Genomic DNA, 15,322 nt, shown 5'->3' with positions numbered 1-15,322 from the left:
AACTTCAATAATAGGCAATAGCTGTTGACCACAGACTTTCCAGAACTTCAAAGAAATATATATAACTAATTGACTGTAAATAAGTAGCCTTTTATTCCTGCTAGTGATGAAAATCTATATAAAATTTTTGGTAGCTTTAAATTGCCATTTGTGAAGCTAAAAAATTCCTGGTTAAAGTTCTGCATGCAACATATTCTTCAAAACTTCTTAAGTTATTCACTTGAACTGTAAGATCATTATTTGAGGTCACTGTCAAAGGCCCATAACTATGGCATGAAATTTGACTTAATTATGGCACATGGTGAACGTAGAAACTTCTTTGATAATAATTTTGCATGCAACATGAATCTTTTAAACTATTGAAGGTGAATTAACACTTTAAAACTTAACACTATGTCTTAGCAATTATAATTTAAGGTCACTTTCTTATAATTATCGATAACTTTGCCAGGTAATGATTGGAGCTCAAATACGGACTTTAATTCAGGGTCACTAATAATGATTCAAGACTCTATAACTAAAATAGAATGTCATGTTTTTTTGTATTCAATCTTTGTTAATTCCTACATTTTCATGTCTGTAGTTTTTACAATAGTTGAGCATGTGCAGCACTTACCTGATTACTGTTTTGATTTGTTATGCATGTTCTAGCAGATATGGCATCACTTGGTCGCTGCTTCTTGGGTTGTCTCGTCAGTCTCCTCTTAAAGATGCTGGTACATGTAATACAATATCATCTGTTTATGTGCATTAAACTAGACATATTATTGTAATCAGATCAGTTTTCTAGCGATCACTTAAGTCACACATCCTTGACGTCACTTGAGTGTAAAATAGCTCATTAATGACTAAATCTTATCTCAAATGTTTGTGATATTCCTCTAATGATCCTAATAGGTGATAACTTGAGGCAATGTTTTCATATTCCCATCCCCACCTTTTGCATTGATCTATCAGGTTTGATTGAAAGAAGTGGAAAGTTATTAACTGGGTATTATTGTTTGCATTTCAACTCGGATTCTGCGCAGTTTCTTTGACTGAGCCTTTAGCAAGGCGTTTCAAAATCCATAAGATTGATAATATATAAATATATTTATATCATCATACATGTGTTGAATTGCGGATCAGAATATTTGTCTGGAGGGTATCCATCCATAGTCTTATGAACCAGGTTCTATGTAATATATATGGACTGTTTGCCTACAAACTTTAAATTTTCATCTTAATATCCTAAAATTGATAATGGTCAGTCTCAAATATGATCCATTTAAGAAGCTCAGCAGGTTGAATAAATTAAACAGTATTTCAATGACATACTTAAAGTCAATATCAGACCAAAATGTAAATTTTCTGCTACAGAAACTACATATTCTGGTGTCTGCAGAAAGCTATGAGAAAATTTCAATACCTTAACTTGACATTTGAACTTTGATTGACTGGAATCGGATGATTCTCCTTTAAAGGAACAGGAATGGATGGATTGATGTCTGTCTAATATAAATATTCATCATTCAAAAAGAGGTAACATGACAGTTTTTCTGTTGACATCAACCCTATAAGTGAGAAATTCGTGTTTTAAGACACTATTTTTTACTTAATAAATAAGTTCATGGGCGCCGCCATTTTGGCGTTCTGTCATTCTCGCGAGACAGACGAGACCGAGATTGTGACGTGTTACACCCACTTCCGGTATAGGTGTACACGCTGGTACAACTGAAATATATCTTGATGAAGAACTTATTAATGTTATTGCGTACATTATATATTATTTATGAAAACATCATATGGAACTGAATTGCTTTAATTAATTAATTGAAGACGCCGCGACATTAATTATCATTTGTCCAATTTTCAAGCTTGCTGATGATCCCACCACATGATTTAAGCAATGACTGCTTAATTTTCAAAGATAAACCATCAATTTAATTTGGGTATTATGAGAAACTTCTTCAAATTGACGATATATCCTTTTATTTTGTACTTAATTTTCGCTAGACAAGCTGTCCGAATAAGGTACATCGCCGGTCATGTATCTTTTTTTTAAGCGTAAAATATCAACTAAATCCAATATGCAGAGATCTGCTGAGGACGCGATTTTCCGCCATTGACGCTAAAAATGAGAATGGCGCAGGAAAATCGGCAGCCAGATTAATATCGTATAAAAACAAAACTGTCCGTTAGGAAACTTAGGTTATTTAGGCACCCAGTCAAAACTGGTACCAACAACAGCAACAGGTTGCCCATTCCCCTGTAATTACGCATATTGTTCCCTATAGCTTTTTTCCACGTTATCTACTTACCCAATCCCTTTCCCACACAGATACTACCGTAAATTTAATCCAATAAAACAAAAAATCATAATTCTACTTAATATTTAAAATCATTATTGGTAACTGAAAAAAAATGTGTTGCTATTTTATGAAATGCTGTAATTTACAGTATAACTTGACAGGTGCGGAACTTAATTTCCCCTAAGGTCATTCAGTTCACTGATGAAGCGTAAAAAAATAGATGTCTATTTCGTCATTAGAATATTTGACAAGGGTGATTAACCAATCAGGGCAACATTGTGCATGATCAAAAGGTCTGTCGGCACAGAGGCATACAAGGAGCAATAAAAATCGTCAGTACACAGTGTGACAGGAACATTTGGTGCAAATTAGGAACAATTAAAATGGATAATGCACAGTATTAGACATAAGTAGTAAGAACCAGCAATTGTGTGAATAAATTATGCAAATTAGATTTTTGAGCAGCCAATAAAAATGTTTTGCCTGCAGTTAATATTAGGCTACGATTACAAAGTAAATAAATACCACGCAGCATCATACGTTGACAGACATGTTAACAATTTACTTTTCAAAATAGTTGCTTATATTTTTGAAATGTGTACATCAATTATAACATATGTTCACACCTTTTAATTTGAAAGTCAGAATCAAACTGCAAAAATTTAATTACATGTACTATTAAGAACACGTTTTAGTAGGATTTTTATAATAATGATAATTATCGCCGTTCAATAATTAACAGCCAATTATTCGTTGGTGCGTTTGTTTATTTAATTGCATTATTTGATTGTGAAACTTTGTTAAATAATAACATGTGTATTTATCAAATATGTGAAATATTGTTTAATTACATTAAGATGAGACTTTAATGAACATAGCATTGTTTGGAGTAACGGGCATCACTGGCCTGAAGTGGTGCGACCGGTAGACGTTGATTTTTTATTTGTTTCTTTATTATTTTATTATTTTTGGGATATTGTTACGTATTTTGAACCATAAAAAAATCTCCTCTGCTCCTCCTGTGAAAATTAAATTGTCTGGTCAATACTTTATTATATTAATATTTCTCTACGATTCAACTAGATTTATCATAAACCTACAGATGTGGGGAAATGACATCACGCGCACCTGTTTTTATACGGCCAATACACAAACATGGACGCGCCTACTGATTTGTAGAAATCGGTGATTTAGCGATTTAAATTTTGTTATCATTCGTTTAATATTATTATTTGGCGGCAGAAAATTTGCAGATTTATTATTTATAGTATTCTTTTTCTGAAATCAAGTTTTTATTCTAACCTTGTCTTTCCCTTTAAGAACTATCATTGTGACTTGTTATCGGAAATACAAATACATGTTACAATTGGGGAGATTGAATATTTATAGGAAAAGCTATTTACTGGAGAATTTGCACAATGTTTTTTTAGTCTATTAATAAATTTGAATTCCACAATAATACTATTTTAGTTAGTGAATACAGAATTTATTTTAGTTTAATTCTGGAGGAAGCTTAAAATAAGCTTATTATAGACACATGCCGGCTCGAATATGTTTCTGGGTCAGCAATGAGTGCATTGAAACAACAGCTTGCCCTTGACCACTAAATTTTCATAAAAGATACTTGTAAATTAATCAAAATATGCAAAAATTGCCATTTATTTCATTACAAAATAAATTTGGTGATTAAATAGTAAATATATAGTCATAACCTTGCATAAATACATGCATGTGATTTAGATGTAAATGTAGTTTTACTACTTATATATATATTTAAATATTGTTTACTGGTCTTTTTATTTTAAAAAAAGCTTGTGTATTTAGTGTGCATGGTAATTTGGAGTTAAATGAAGTACTGTTTGCACGTTCATCATTGACATTCCCCAATGGCATAGTGAGGTGTTAGTATGAATGACGTCCTCATTGAGATGTCTTGATGTGCTTTACTGTTGATGTGTATGAACAGTTCATATTTAGTGAAGTGAAATTTCACGATCTTGATTAGTTAGTTATGACAGATTATAGGTGAGTTATGGTATATTATATTCTGGTGAAATTCAAGATTAAACTAAAGGTGGGAACTTGTAGGTGTATATTAGGTTCATATTTATTCTAGTGAAATTCAAGATTAAACATAAAAGGTGAGAACTTGTTATTCTAGTGAAATTCAAGATGAAATGTTAAAGGTGACAACTTGTAGGTGTCTATTATGTTCATATTTATTCTCGTTTGTCTTTTCTATAGGCATTATCATAAATAGGCTCAAATTTATAATAAATGGCAGTTTTTATTTACAAACTTGATAATATTAAAATGTATTGAGGCAATATGAGACTCAGGGTGTGGAAATTCAATTTGTTGAAATCATATTGAGGGTGAGGACCTTCAGAATTCATCAGAAGGTAGTTCTCAGATTATAGTAACTCATAACAACGGGAAAAAATCCTTGCTAAGGCAGCTAGTAATATATTATAAGTTACCTAGCTCTGTTATTGCCAGACTAGAATAATGAATATCTCTGCCATTAAACTGAATTTAATTATTTGTTCCATTTTAAGGTTTTGATATTGAAATTGAGACCTTTTACAAAAAATAAGAATTTTCATGTTCATGTCTATTAGTGAAATTTGTCAGGTCAAAGAATAATTGACATAATTATCATCATATTAGTGCAGTAACTGGTTAACTTCTATGAAAATTAAATAGGAGTTAACACGTTACTACACTAAGGTGACAATATTCATATGGCTTTGACTAATGTGTGAGGTTTACTTTGTTTTAAGCATTGAAATTTATTTATGTGACTGGAATTACAGTGTTTTAGCAATGTTTTACTTACATGTAAATTCCATCAATGAATGAATTTAAAAACCAGGGTAAAATCTTACTAAAAGATACAAAAAAATAGTTTAGATTTAAGGTTCACTTAAAAACCATAAGACTGAAGAAGGAAGAAGTTATTTCCAAGTTAAAAATACACAATTTGCCATGTGGCATTTTGCAAGTTGACACAAAATGACAAAAGTTTCCTGTCTCCGATTTAAGATAGATAATTGTAACCCTTTTCACTGATGTGAACAAATGGATATTGATATTTAACCTAGAGGGGAGCGAAAATTGATTAATAGCCTGGAACTTTGTTTGCCAATTTTTGGTATAAATTGGTGTGTCTGCCTCGTAAGATTTTCTAGGAATTAGTGCCAGGCCTTAAAGGATAATGAATAACTTATGACCTTGCAGTTAATGTTTATGCGCTCTTAATACATGTCTATAGGCCAAGTCAGAGTATTGAGTGTAGGACAAAAGCCCCCCGGACAAAAGCCCCCCTATCTAAAAAGGACAAGGTGGACAAAAGCCCCCCATGAAATTTTCACATAGGACAAAATTTAAGCCCTCCCCCCCCCACCCCCCATCAAAAATACAGGTAGGACAAAAGCCCCCATGTTTTTTCACACGCACAGGTGCTCAAATTCATCAAATTTCACACAAACTTTTAAATAAAAATGAAGAGAATTTGTTTTAATGTTTATTTATAATGTATATATTGAAGTGATAACAAAGTTTATGATAACAGATTAAATAATGCATTCATGCGATACCCAATTCATAGCTTTTCATATACACAGCAAGGGTCAGAAGAGTAGTAATGTTTATTACATGCTTTTCAGTGGATTATAGAAATATATCAGTGATATAAAACTGGTAATTTCACTGCTTGAAACAGTGAAATTACCACTTTGATAATTTCACTGTTTTGAATTTAAGCCCCTTACGTTGTTTCAGTGAAATACCAGCGTGCACAGAACTGGGTACCAACTTAATGACGTGACGTCGCAAATGACGTCACGTTGTATTATTATTTGGCGCGCTTTTCATTCAGTATTAGGTTTAATGTCTTTTTAAAACGTTTCTTTGCATATAATAAAAAGAAAATTTGTTTAGTTCAGTGTAAGATCGGAACATATTTTACCTTGTGAACACCAAAAGTTCATATTTCACTCGTGGCTTCGCCACTCGTGAAATATACCTTTTGGTGCTCACTCGGTGAAATATATTCCGATCTTACACTGAACTAAACATATATCCTCTATTTAATCACTTTTGTAAAGGGATCAAATTAATATCCTTAGCACTAATTGTCACCTACATGTGATGTCCATACCTATCTTCTAAACACATAAAAAACACAACTTTAATACACTATAAGTAAATTTGATTGACTATGGGGGTGGGGGCTTTTGTCCTAAACCTTTACTTTTTTAGGGGGGGGGGGGGGTTTTGTCCTATGGTGTAAATTTTCATGGGGGGCTTTTGTCCACCTTGTCATTTTTAGATTGGGGGGGCTTTCGTCCGGGGGGGCTTTTGTCCGTATCCCCAGAGTATTTCCCTCAAAGAAACTTAAAAAAAAAAGATAGTGGCGGCAAAAAAAGTAAAGTCATAAATGCTTTCACTTTTAAGGGAAAAAAAACCCTACTAACAGTAAACATAATTGCATTTCATGAATTTTGTTGCCAAAATTCAGCACCATTCCCCTGTAATATTGATTTTGGCCACCAAAGTCCAAAATCCTAAAAACATAAAATTTGAATTTCTTATGTAACCTTTAAACAGAAAGATATATATTCATATATGCAAAAGATAATAAAAAAAGATAATCAGAATCAAATTGAAAATCTTATTTTGTGCTATTCTTAGTTGGATTTGAGTGATTAAGGCATTGCAATGTTTTCAATTTTGGGTCAATAATATCACATAAGAATTCTTATTCTGGAAAAATAAAGTAACAGAAACTGTATGATCTGAAATTTTGCACACAAGTTATTAGTCTAGACCTACATTAAATAAATTATTGGAACGTTAATCTCGAAACATTATTTCCAGTTCTGTCTTGTCCAAAAATGGCAGTCATATAAGAAGGTCACAAGTTTGAGTACAAGGTCAATGTGATGCATGTTTTCAAGGTCATCCATCAGTATACATGTATCTCACTTTAGATCTTGAAAGTCTTCAGTGTTAAACATCTTATGGTTCAGTGAAAAACAATTAAAATTGATGTAATTCCATGAAAATTAATGGAATTGTTCTGTTGTATGTTTGAAATAGGGGGAAGCTGCATTGTAACTGGATAAAAAAACATGCATTCTGATAAAAGGGAAAGGCTGATAAATTTTATCAATGCAGTGTTTTGAATTTTTCTCAGAGCAATATGTTTGTGTATCATTGGGGAAAATGAAAATATGGCTCAATAATATTGACTTCCAGACATTTTATTTAGTCGCCCCATCCCTGTTTTATTAGGATAAATTGTCTTTTGTCTTGATGTTTGAACCATTATAAGATTTGTTTAGTTCTATAAGTAGACAGCCTGTAATGGTGATATTTCAAAGGCAGATTTTGAATAGAAATTTGTCATTTTGATCAAATCGATGACGACAATTTGTAGGAGGAATATCAATAAGATAAATGAAAAGAGCCAAGCGTTTGTTTTTAAATAAACGACTTGGAGAAAAAATTGCAATGCCTGAGTAATATTAAGGCTTAATGGAGTAATGGTATTAGATGTTTCTTTATTCAGTTTTGTTGAATTAGGTATGGATTTTTTAGCAAGCTTATAGTAATTATAATATAGGGATGGAGGAGGTTTATTGACCTCACACTGTACATATCTGACTGCCTTTGGCTTGAACTCAGTCCAGATTCTTATATAGGGGTACCTCAATTATGAAGCCATTTACAGTATACATGTATTGGAGATCCTTGAACCTTTTCAATACAATAGCCATATGATAAAGTTCATTATTCGTTTTATTTAACCCTTTCCCCCATGAGCATATTGTGAAAAATGGCCATTTTCACTGAAAAGCCTCCTCTTACAAGTTCAAACTGCTATGAAACTATGAAAAAATGCTTCAATACTAATCAAACTTGGCACAAATGTTGACTGGACCATTGCCTTTGTAACGACATGCTCAGTCTTAAATTTCCTGTTACCATGGCAACGAGGGGACATCTCAAAATTGCCAAAAATCACTATTTTGCCTCGATTTTTTCCATCAAAATTTATTTCAAAGTGCTGCAACTTCTCAAGGGATTGAGATAGAGTCAAAGGCTTTTCAGCGTTGGTTACACATTACCTTATGACCAACCTGGGGTCATTTTAAGCCTCTCACAAGTCCAAAATTTTCTTGGCGATGAGGGGGACTCCGCCCCCCTTCAAACCCCCCAAACAGAAGGGGGCACATCCCCCTTCTGGCAACCCCCTGATGTATTATTTGGATGGGGGACGGCGCCGAAAAAATGGTCACTTTTTTAACAACATTTCTCAAACGAAATACAGTGTTTGGGGTCTAAATAGGACATTTTTTCACTGTTTTGAGGCCTCAAAAAGGGGGGGGGCAAAAAGCCGTCGAAACACGCTTATATAAGGGAAAAGGTTAAGAAGACATAATTAATAAATTATATACATGTATTGTTTTAAATTTCTTGTTAGTTGAACAAGACTGACAACAAAGATCTTAAGATCATAACTTTTTGACATTGGCACATTTTAACAAAAAATTTTCAGAGAGATTATTAACCTTGTTGTTATATTGCTAGCTTTTCATAGATTTTCCTCCTGTTTGTTGCATGAAATCTACATGTAAGAATCAATTGATGTTTTGATGTAATTTAATCCAAATACCTTGAGATCCAATATTTTGAATCATTTATAATAACAGTTCTAAAAATAAACAGACTGATGCCTTGAGAGAGAAAAATATCTTCCACTAATGGAAGTAATTAAACTGGCTTATGGGATAAAATGTCTTTTACTCAAGTGCCTACTGGTGTTTGAGGATTTCCAATTCCTATTATTGATGTGTTGACATTTTAAACCATGTGACTCAGGCAGAAGCTTTAATCTTGACATTTTCTGCATTTGGCTTTTAAATGAATATTTGGTATTTATTTGTGTTAGGTTCTTGAATGTATAATGTTTTAATTAGATCACAAATGTATTAATCATTATCATTCACCAACACCACTAAAGTTATTGAAAAAAAAAGTCTTACACAGTTATTTCCCTTTGCATGTATTGTTTTTTGTAAATATAAGGGAGACTATTGCAGTCATCTTATTTTTCATGATAAATACAGTTGTCTCCTTTACTATAATGTATTGATATTGTACGCTTTTCTATGCCTTAATTTTTCAATTTTTAACTGAAATAATGTAAAATTTCAAATCATTTGCAATGTGTAAAATAAAACTTTTACATAATTTGAGCATCATTGTTTCTGTTAATTGTCTGTCTTGTACAAAAAAAAAAGAGTTAAGCATTGAAGTGCCAAAAAAAAAGGACAAGATTTGCAATTCAAAACCTGCTAATAGAAATTATGTAAATCAGATTGGTTATCTTGGGGCAGTTTCAAGATGCATAAATATAACACATTTCCTCATTACTTAACATTACTGTTCAATTAACATGAGGGTTCATTTTTTAGAGGAATCTCAGGGATATAGTTAAAAAAAAACCCAGTAGGTTATATTCAAGTTTATGTTTTAGCATATTTTGCCTCAGAAAAAAATAAGTTGTTTATTCTACAGAAAGGGCAAACATGTGTTAAATAATGTATGTAATAATGAATTTCAAACAGTTGCCATATCACTGGTAGAGAGAACTTCTGAATGTAGTAATATATAATTATAATAAAGGTAGCATTTAAATGACTAACAGAATGGTATTTTGACTTCCATGCAAAATCACTATAATATAACAATACTACTTGCCAAAGAACAGCAAAAGCAGAAGGTGGTTCAGCTTATGACTTGAATTTTATAATTTTTTGGAAACCACCGGAGCATTACATATATTATTGGACTTTTGGTTAAAGTTTTCTCACTTAGTAATAAAATAATTGCTCTGAAACTAAAATGGAATACTGGTTTATGACTTCCATAAATTGGCATTTCTTGAAAAAAAGATGATTCTTATGAGATAAAAAGCACCCATTTTATTTTAAAAAGTACTTACTGAGGTGTTTTACTGGAAATATTTTTTTTTAAATTAAATGTTCCATTTGATGTATACATAAGTCTATAAAATGATAACTTGTGATCAAAATTTTAGATCATTCGCTCATACAGTTTTTGCAGAATATTTTACACATACAAAATGCAAAAAAGCGTTGCAGTCAGACTATGAAAAGCGTAAAAAATAAACAAATTTAATATATTTCTGGGGATATTTCTGAATTATCTTTTGCATATCTCTGTTATCAGTGTCCCAGTTGATCATATGTGATAAATTTAAATTTTCTATTTTTAGGCATTTGGACCTCAGACTAAAATTTTGATACTTGGAAGTGCTGGAGGATTTTGACATATTTTTTCAGCGTAAAATTTTCCAAAAACAAATGCAATTACTGTCTTTAGCAGTAGATCATCAAGTCAAAGGTTTCGCAATTTGCATGATCTAAAAAGTGTATTAATTTTGAAAAAAACTCAGGGTTACCCTGCTATGTTACATAATTCAGAAACATAGTCCACTGATGACTAAATCAAATCATTACATAGTAATTAAAGTCATACATTATTAAACATCATGATACGATTTTTATATAACTTTGAAATAGAAATTGATCTTTCAATTTGGGTAACACTGTTCATCATTTTTAGGGAATTGCAAAATAAGTTACTGGATGAATAGTGCAGTGGGTTACAATCAGTTGCCATCAGCAGACTAAGGGTTATTTGTGGCATGCTAAAGGCCACCCATTGGTTACAGGTCATAGTGTATGTGTCTATAGATAGATAGCACATAATTACTCTTAGATATTTTAACATCTGACCTTATAAATATTTCAATAGACCTATAATTATATTATTACCTTTTAAGGTGACATATGGCAGGTAGTGAACTTAAGGGTTGAAGGTCTTGGTAGCCATACTAATTAGTTCTGACCATGTTTTCCTATAAATTATCTGTATTTGTTTTAGTTATAGGAAGTGGAGAAGTGTTCAAATGAGGTCTTGTTGTCTTATAGTCATTATCAGGCTTAAAATATATAAATATGTTAATTTTAAGCCATATATATACAAGTATAGATGGTGTGGTAACTGTAAAAGAGACATGTAGTCAACTTGATTTTGTTACTTTGATTGAGAGCTAAATCATTGTATTTGTTTTGTTTCTGTATTAATTTATTCAACTTTGAATTAAATGTTTTGATGATTAATGATAATGAATATAAATCGTCACCGTGTCCAAAATATTTTTAATCTGATCATCAAAGCTTTCTATTACTGCTGGCATAAATGATAAAAACTCACTTGAAAATGTATATTATATAATTATTATACTATGTAATATTGAAATCTGCATTTTACAAAAGAGGGGAGATAAAAAAATGTATAACAGTTCAGGGAAATATGTTAACATTATGTATAAAATTTTCACTTTCTGAATATGGCATACTATTGTATAGATTATTATCATTTTAGGTGATTTCCATTCAGATCCATATCTATTGATTCAATTACATATTCTCCAATACTGTCAATCAGGTACCATTGCTACTTCCTATAAATAATTGATCTGCTTCGTCTAATGTATAATTGGTCGCTGGTCGTATAGAAGATGAAAATCTATCACCGATTCCGATAGCTCTGTAAGTTTCCAAAAATCTATGATCAAGTTAAACCTGCAATACTTGCTTGTTCAATCAATTAATTGATTTTTTCTCTTTTCTCCTTTTTTTTTATCTAGGAAACTGTTTACCAAAGAGTTTTCTCATGACGTCGGGAGAATCGTGCTTTCAGAGAGAGTTTGTTTTCCCTAGCATTGATCTATTGAAAGCACCAATGATACAAGCATGGAAAATATCCATATATAGATTTTGGCAGCGGCTTTTGTTACCCCTTCTGTGAAAATACGGAGCTAGATGCATTAAGAAAACATTAGCGAGGCTGGATGTTGTTGTTGTTGTTGGTTTTTGTGCCGGTATAAGAAGGAAATCTTTGATACGTTGGAAAAAAGGAGGTCATTGGTTCAGAAGCTATGAAGGTCATAAAGGTTAGTAATGTTTCTTACTACTTTTTTATGTAAAAGGCCACAATTTTGATAAAGATCATGGATTTTTATATATGTTTAATATTCACATAATATGAATTGAAGGATAAAAAGCTTCGCCTTGTAACGTATTGATTTCTTTGTAATATCATACTTTTCCATGGTTTTTTTTTTTCTGTGGCTCTTTTGGAATTATTTGGAAAGAGGTGGGTTTTATTTGATCCTTAATTAAGTTTTATGACTGTACTGTTTGACATGTCATGGTTTTTTCTTGGAAGAAATGGTTTTTATTTGAAGTTGGTAATTTGCTGTAGTTGATTCTCATTGTTTCTGCTGCTGAAAGGAAAAATGTAACTTAGGGAGATGGCAGAAGGAAATAATATATCAAAGTGACATGGTAAATAATGACAAATAAATCATAGGAATATGTATGTATTTGCTTTGAATTGATTGCAATAAGATATTTCATTATTTCTTAACAGGTTGTTTTTTGTGTGGTTTTTTTTTTTGGGGGGGGGGGTGGAGGGGGGGGGGGGCAAATTAACATATTTTAGTTCCTTACCAAGTTACTTGAGATGAAATATGTGGAAAAAAAAACCCAAGCAGGTAGATTATAGATATGATACTATACTGTGAAAGCCTAACGATTAAAGACTAAAGTCTTCAATGTCAACTTCTCTACTTTACTGATAACATATAGGTCTGCCATTATTCAGTGTAGATTGACTTTACTGGTGGTATATAGGTCTGCCATTATTCAGTGTAGATTGACTTTACTGGTGGTATATAGGTCTGCCATTATTCAGTGTAGATTGACTTTACTGGTGGTATATAGGTCTGCCATTATTCAGTGTAGATTGACATTACTGATGGTATATAGGTCTGCCATTATTTAGTGTAGATTGACTTTACTAGTGGTATATAGGTCTGCCATTATTTAGTGTAGATTGACTTTACTGATGGTATATAGGTCTGCCATTATTTAGTGTAGATTGACTTTACTGGTGGTATAAAGGTCTGCCATTATTTAGTGTAGATTGACTTTACTGATGGTATATAGGTCTGCCATTATTTAGTGTAGATTGACTTTACTGGTGGTATATAGGTCTGCCATTATTTAGTGTAGATTGACTTTACTGATGGTATATAGGTCTGCCATTATTTCAGTGTAGATTGACTTTACTGGTGGTATATAGGTCTGCCATTATTTAGTGTAGATTGACTTTACTAGTGGTATATAGGTCTGCCATTATTTTAGTGTAGATTGACTTTACTGATGGTATATAGGTCTGCCATTATTTAGTGTAGATTGACTTTACTGGTGGTATATAGGTCTGCCATTATTTAGTGTAGATTGACTTTACTGGTGGTATATAGGTCTGCCATTATTTAGTGTAGATTGACTTTACTAGTGGTATATAGGTCTGCCATTATTCAGTGTAGATTGACTTTACTGGTGGTATATAGGTCTGCCATTATTTAGTGTAGATTGACTTTACTGGTGGTATATAGGTCTGCCATTATTTAGTGTAGATTGACTTTACTAGTGGTATATAGGTCTGCCATTATTCAGTGTAGATTGACTTTACTGATGGTATATAGGTCTGCCATTATTTAGTGTAGATTGACTTTACTGATGGCATAATTTGGTCTGCCATTATTCAGTGTAGATTGACTTTACTGATGGCATAATTTGGTCTGCCATTATTCAGTGTAGATTGACTTTACTGATGGCATAATTTGGTCTGCCATTATTCAGTGTAGATTGACTTTACTGATGGCATAATTTGGTCTGCCATTATTCAGTGTAGATTGACTTTACTGATGGCATAATTTGGTCTGCCATTATTCAGTGTAGATTGACTTTACTGATGATATCAGATCTGCCATTATTCAGTGAAGTATGGCTTAACTGGTGGCATATAGGTCAGCTATTGTTGAGTGTAGATTGACTTAATTGATGGCATGAAGATCTGCCATTATTCAGTGTAGATTGATTTTACTGATGGCATATAGGTCTGCCATTATTTAGTGCAGATTGACATTACTGATGGCATATAGATCTGCCATTATTCAGTGTAGATTGACTTTACTGATGGCATATAGGTCTGCCATTATTTAGTGTAGATTGACTTTACTGATGATATAGATCTGCTATTATTCAGTGTAGATTGACTTTACTGATGATATAGATCTGCCATTATTCAGTGTAGATTGACTTTACTGATGGCACATAGGTCTGCCATTATTCAGTGTAGATTGATTTTATTGGTGGTATATAGGTCTGCCATTATTTAGTGTAGATTGACTTTAGTGATGGCATAATTTGGTCTGCGTTATTCAGTGTAGATTGACTTTACCGATGATATAGGTCTGCCATTATTCAGTGTAGATTGACTTTACTGGTGGTATATAGGTCTGCCATTATTCAGTGTAGATTGATTTTACTGGTGGTATATAGGTCTGCCATTATTTAGTGTAGATTGACTTTACTGGTGGTATATAGGTCTGCCATTATTTAGTGTAGATTGACTTTACTGATGGCATATAGGTCTGCCATTTTCAGTGCAGATTGACATTACTGATGGCATATAGGTCTGCCATTATTCAGTGTAGATTGACTTTACTGATGGCATAATTTGGTCTGCCATTATTCAGTGTAGATTGACTTTACTGATGGCATATAGGTCTGCCATTTTCAGTGTAGATTGACTTTACTGATGGCATATAGGTCTGCCATTATTTAGTGTAGATTGACATTACTGATGGCATATAGGTCTGCCATTTTCAGTGTAGATTGACTTTACTGATGGCATATAGGTCTGCCATTATTTAGTGTAGATTGACATTACTGATGGCATATAGGTCTGCCATTATTCAGTGTAGATTGATTTTACTGGTGGCATATAGGTCTGCCATTATTCAGTGTAGATTGACTTTACTGATGATATAGGTCTGCCATTATTCAGTGTAGATTGAC

General features: G+C 32.4%; 1 protein-coding gene across 2 annotated transcripts in view; it reads left to right on the top strand.

The window, feature by feature from the left end:
- LOC132741786 (protein stoned-B-like) overlaps positions 1–15,322 on the top strand; it is a 66,199-nt gene that overhangs the window by 9,437 nt on the left and 41,440 nt on the right. For both annotated transcript variants that reach the window (XM_060730054.1, XM_060730055.1), the window contains one exon: positions 12,040–12,345. The gene's annotated coding sequence lies outside the window, so the exon portion shown is untranslated. The remainder of the gene's footprint in view (positions 1–12,039; positions 12,346–15,322) is intronic.

Source organism: Ruditapes philippinarum, unplaced genomic scaffold, assembly GCF_026571515.1.
Source record: "Ruditapes philippinarum isolate M1 unplaced genomic scaffold, ASM2657151v2 ctg267_1_1_1_1, whole genome shotgun sequence".
In the NCBI taxonomy this organism is placed as follows: Eukaryota; Metazoa; Mollusca; class Bivalvia; order Venerida; family Veneridae; genus Ruditapes; species Ruditapes philippinarum.
The sequence above is the reverse complement of the archived record's forward strand: the minus strand, read 5'-3'. Positions and strand labels throughout refer to the sequence as shown.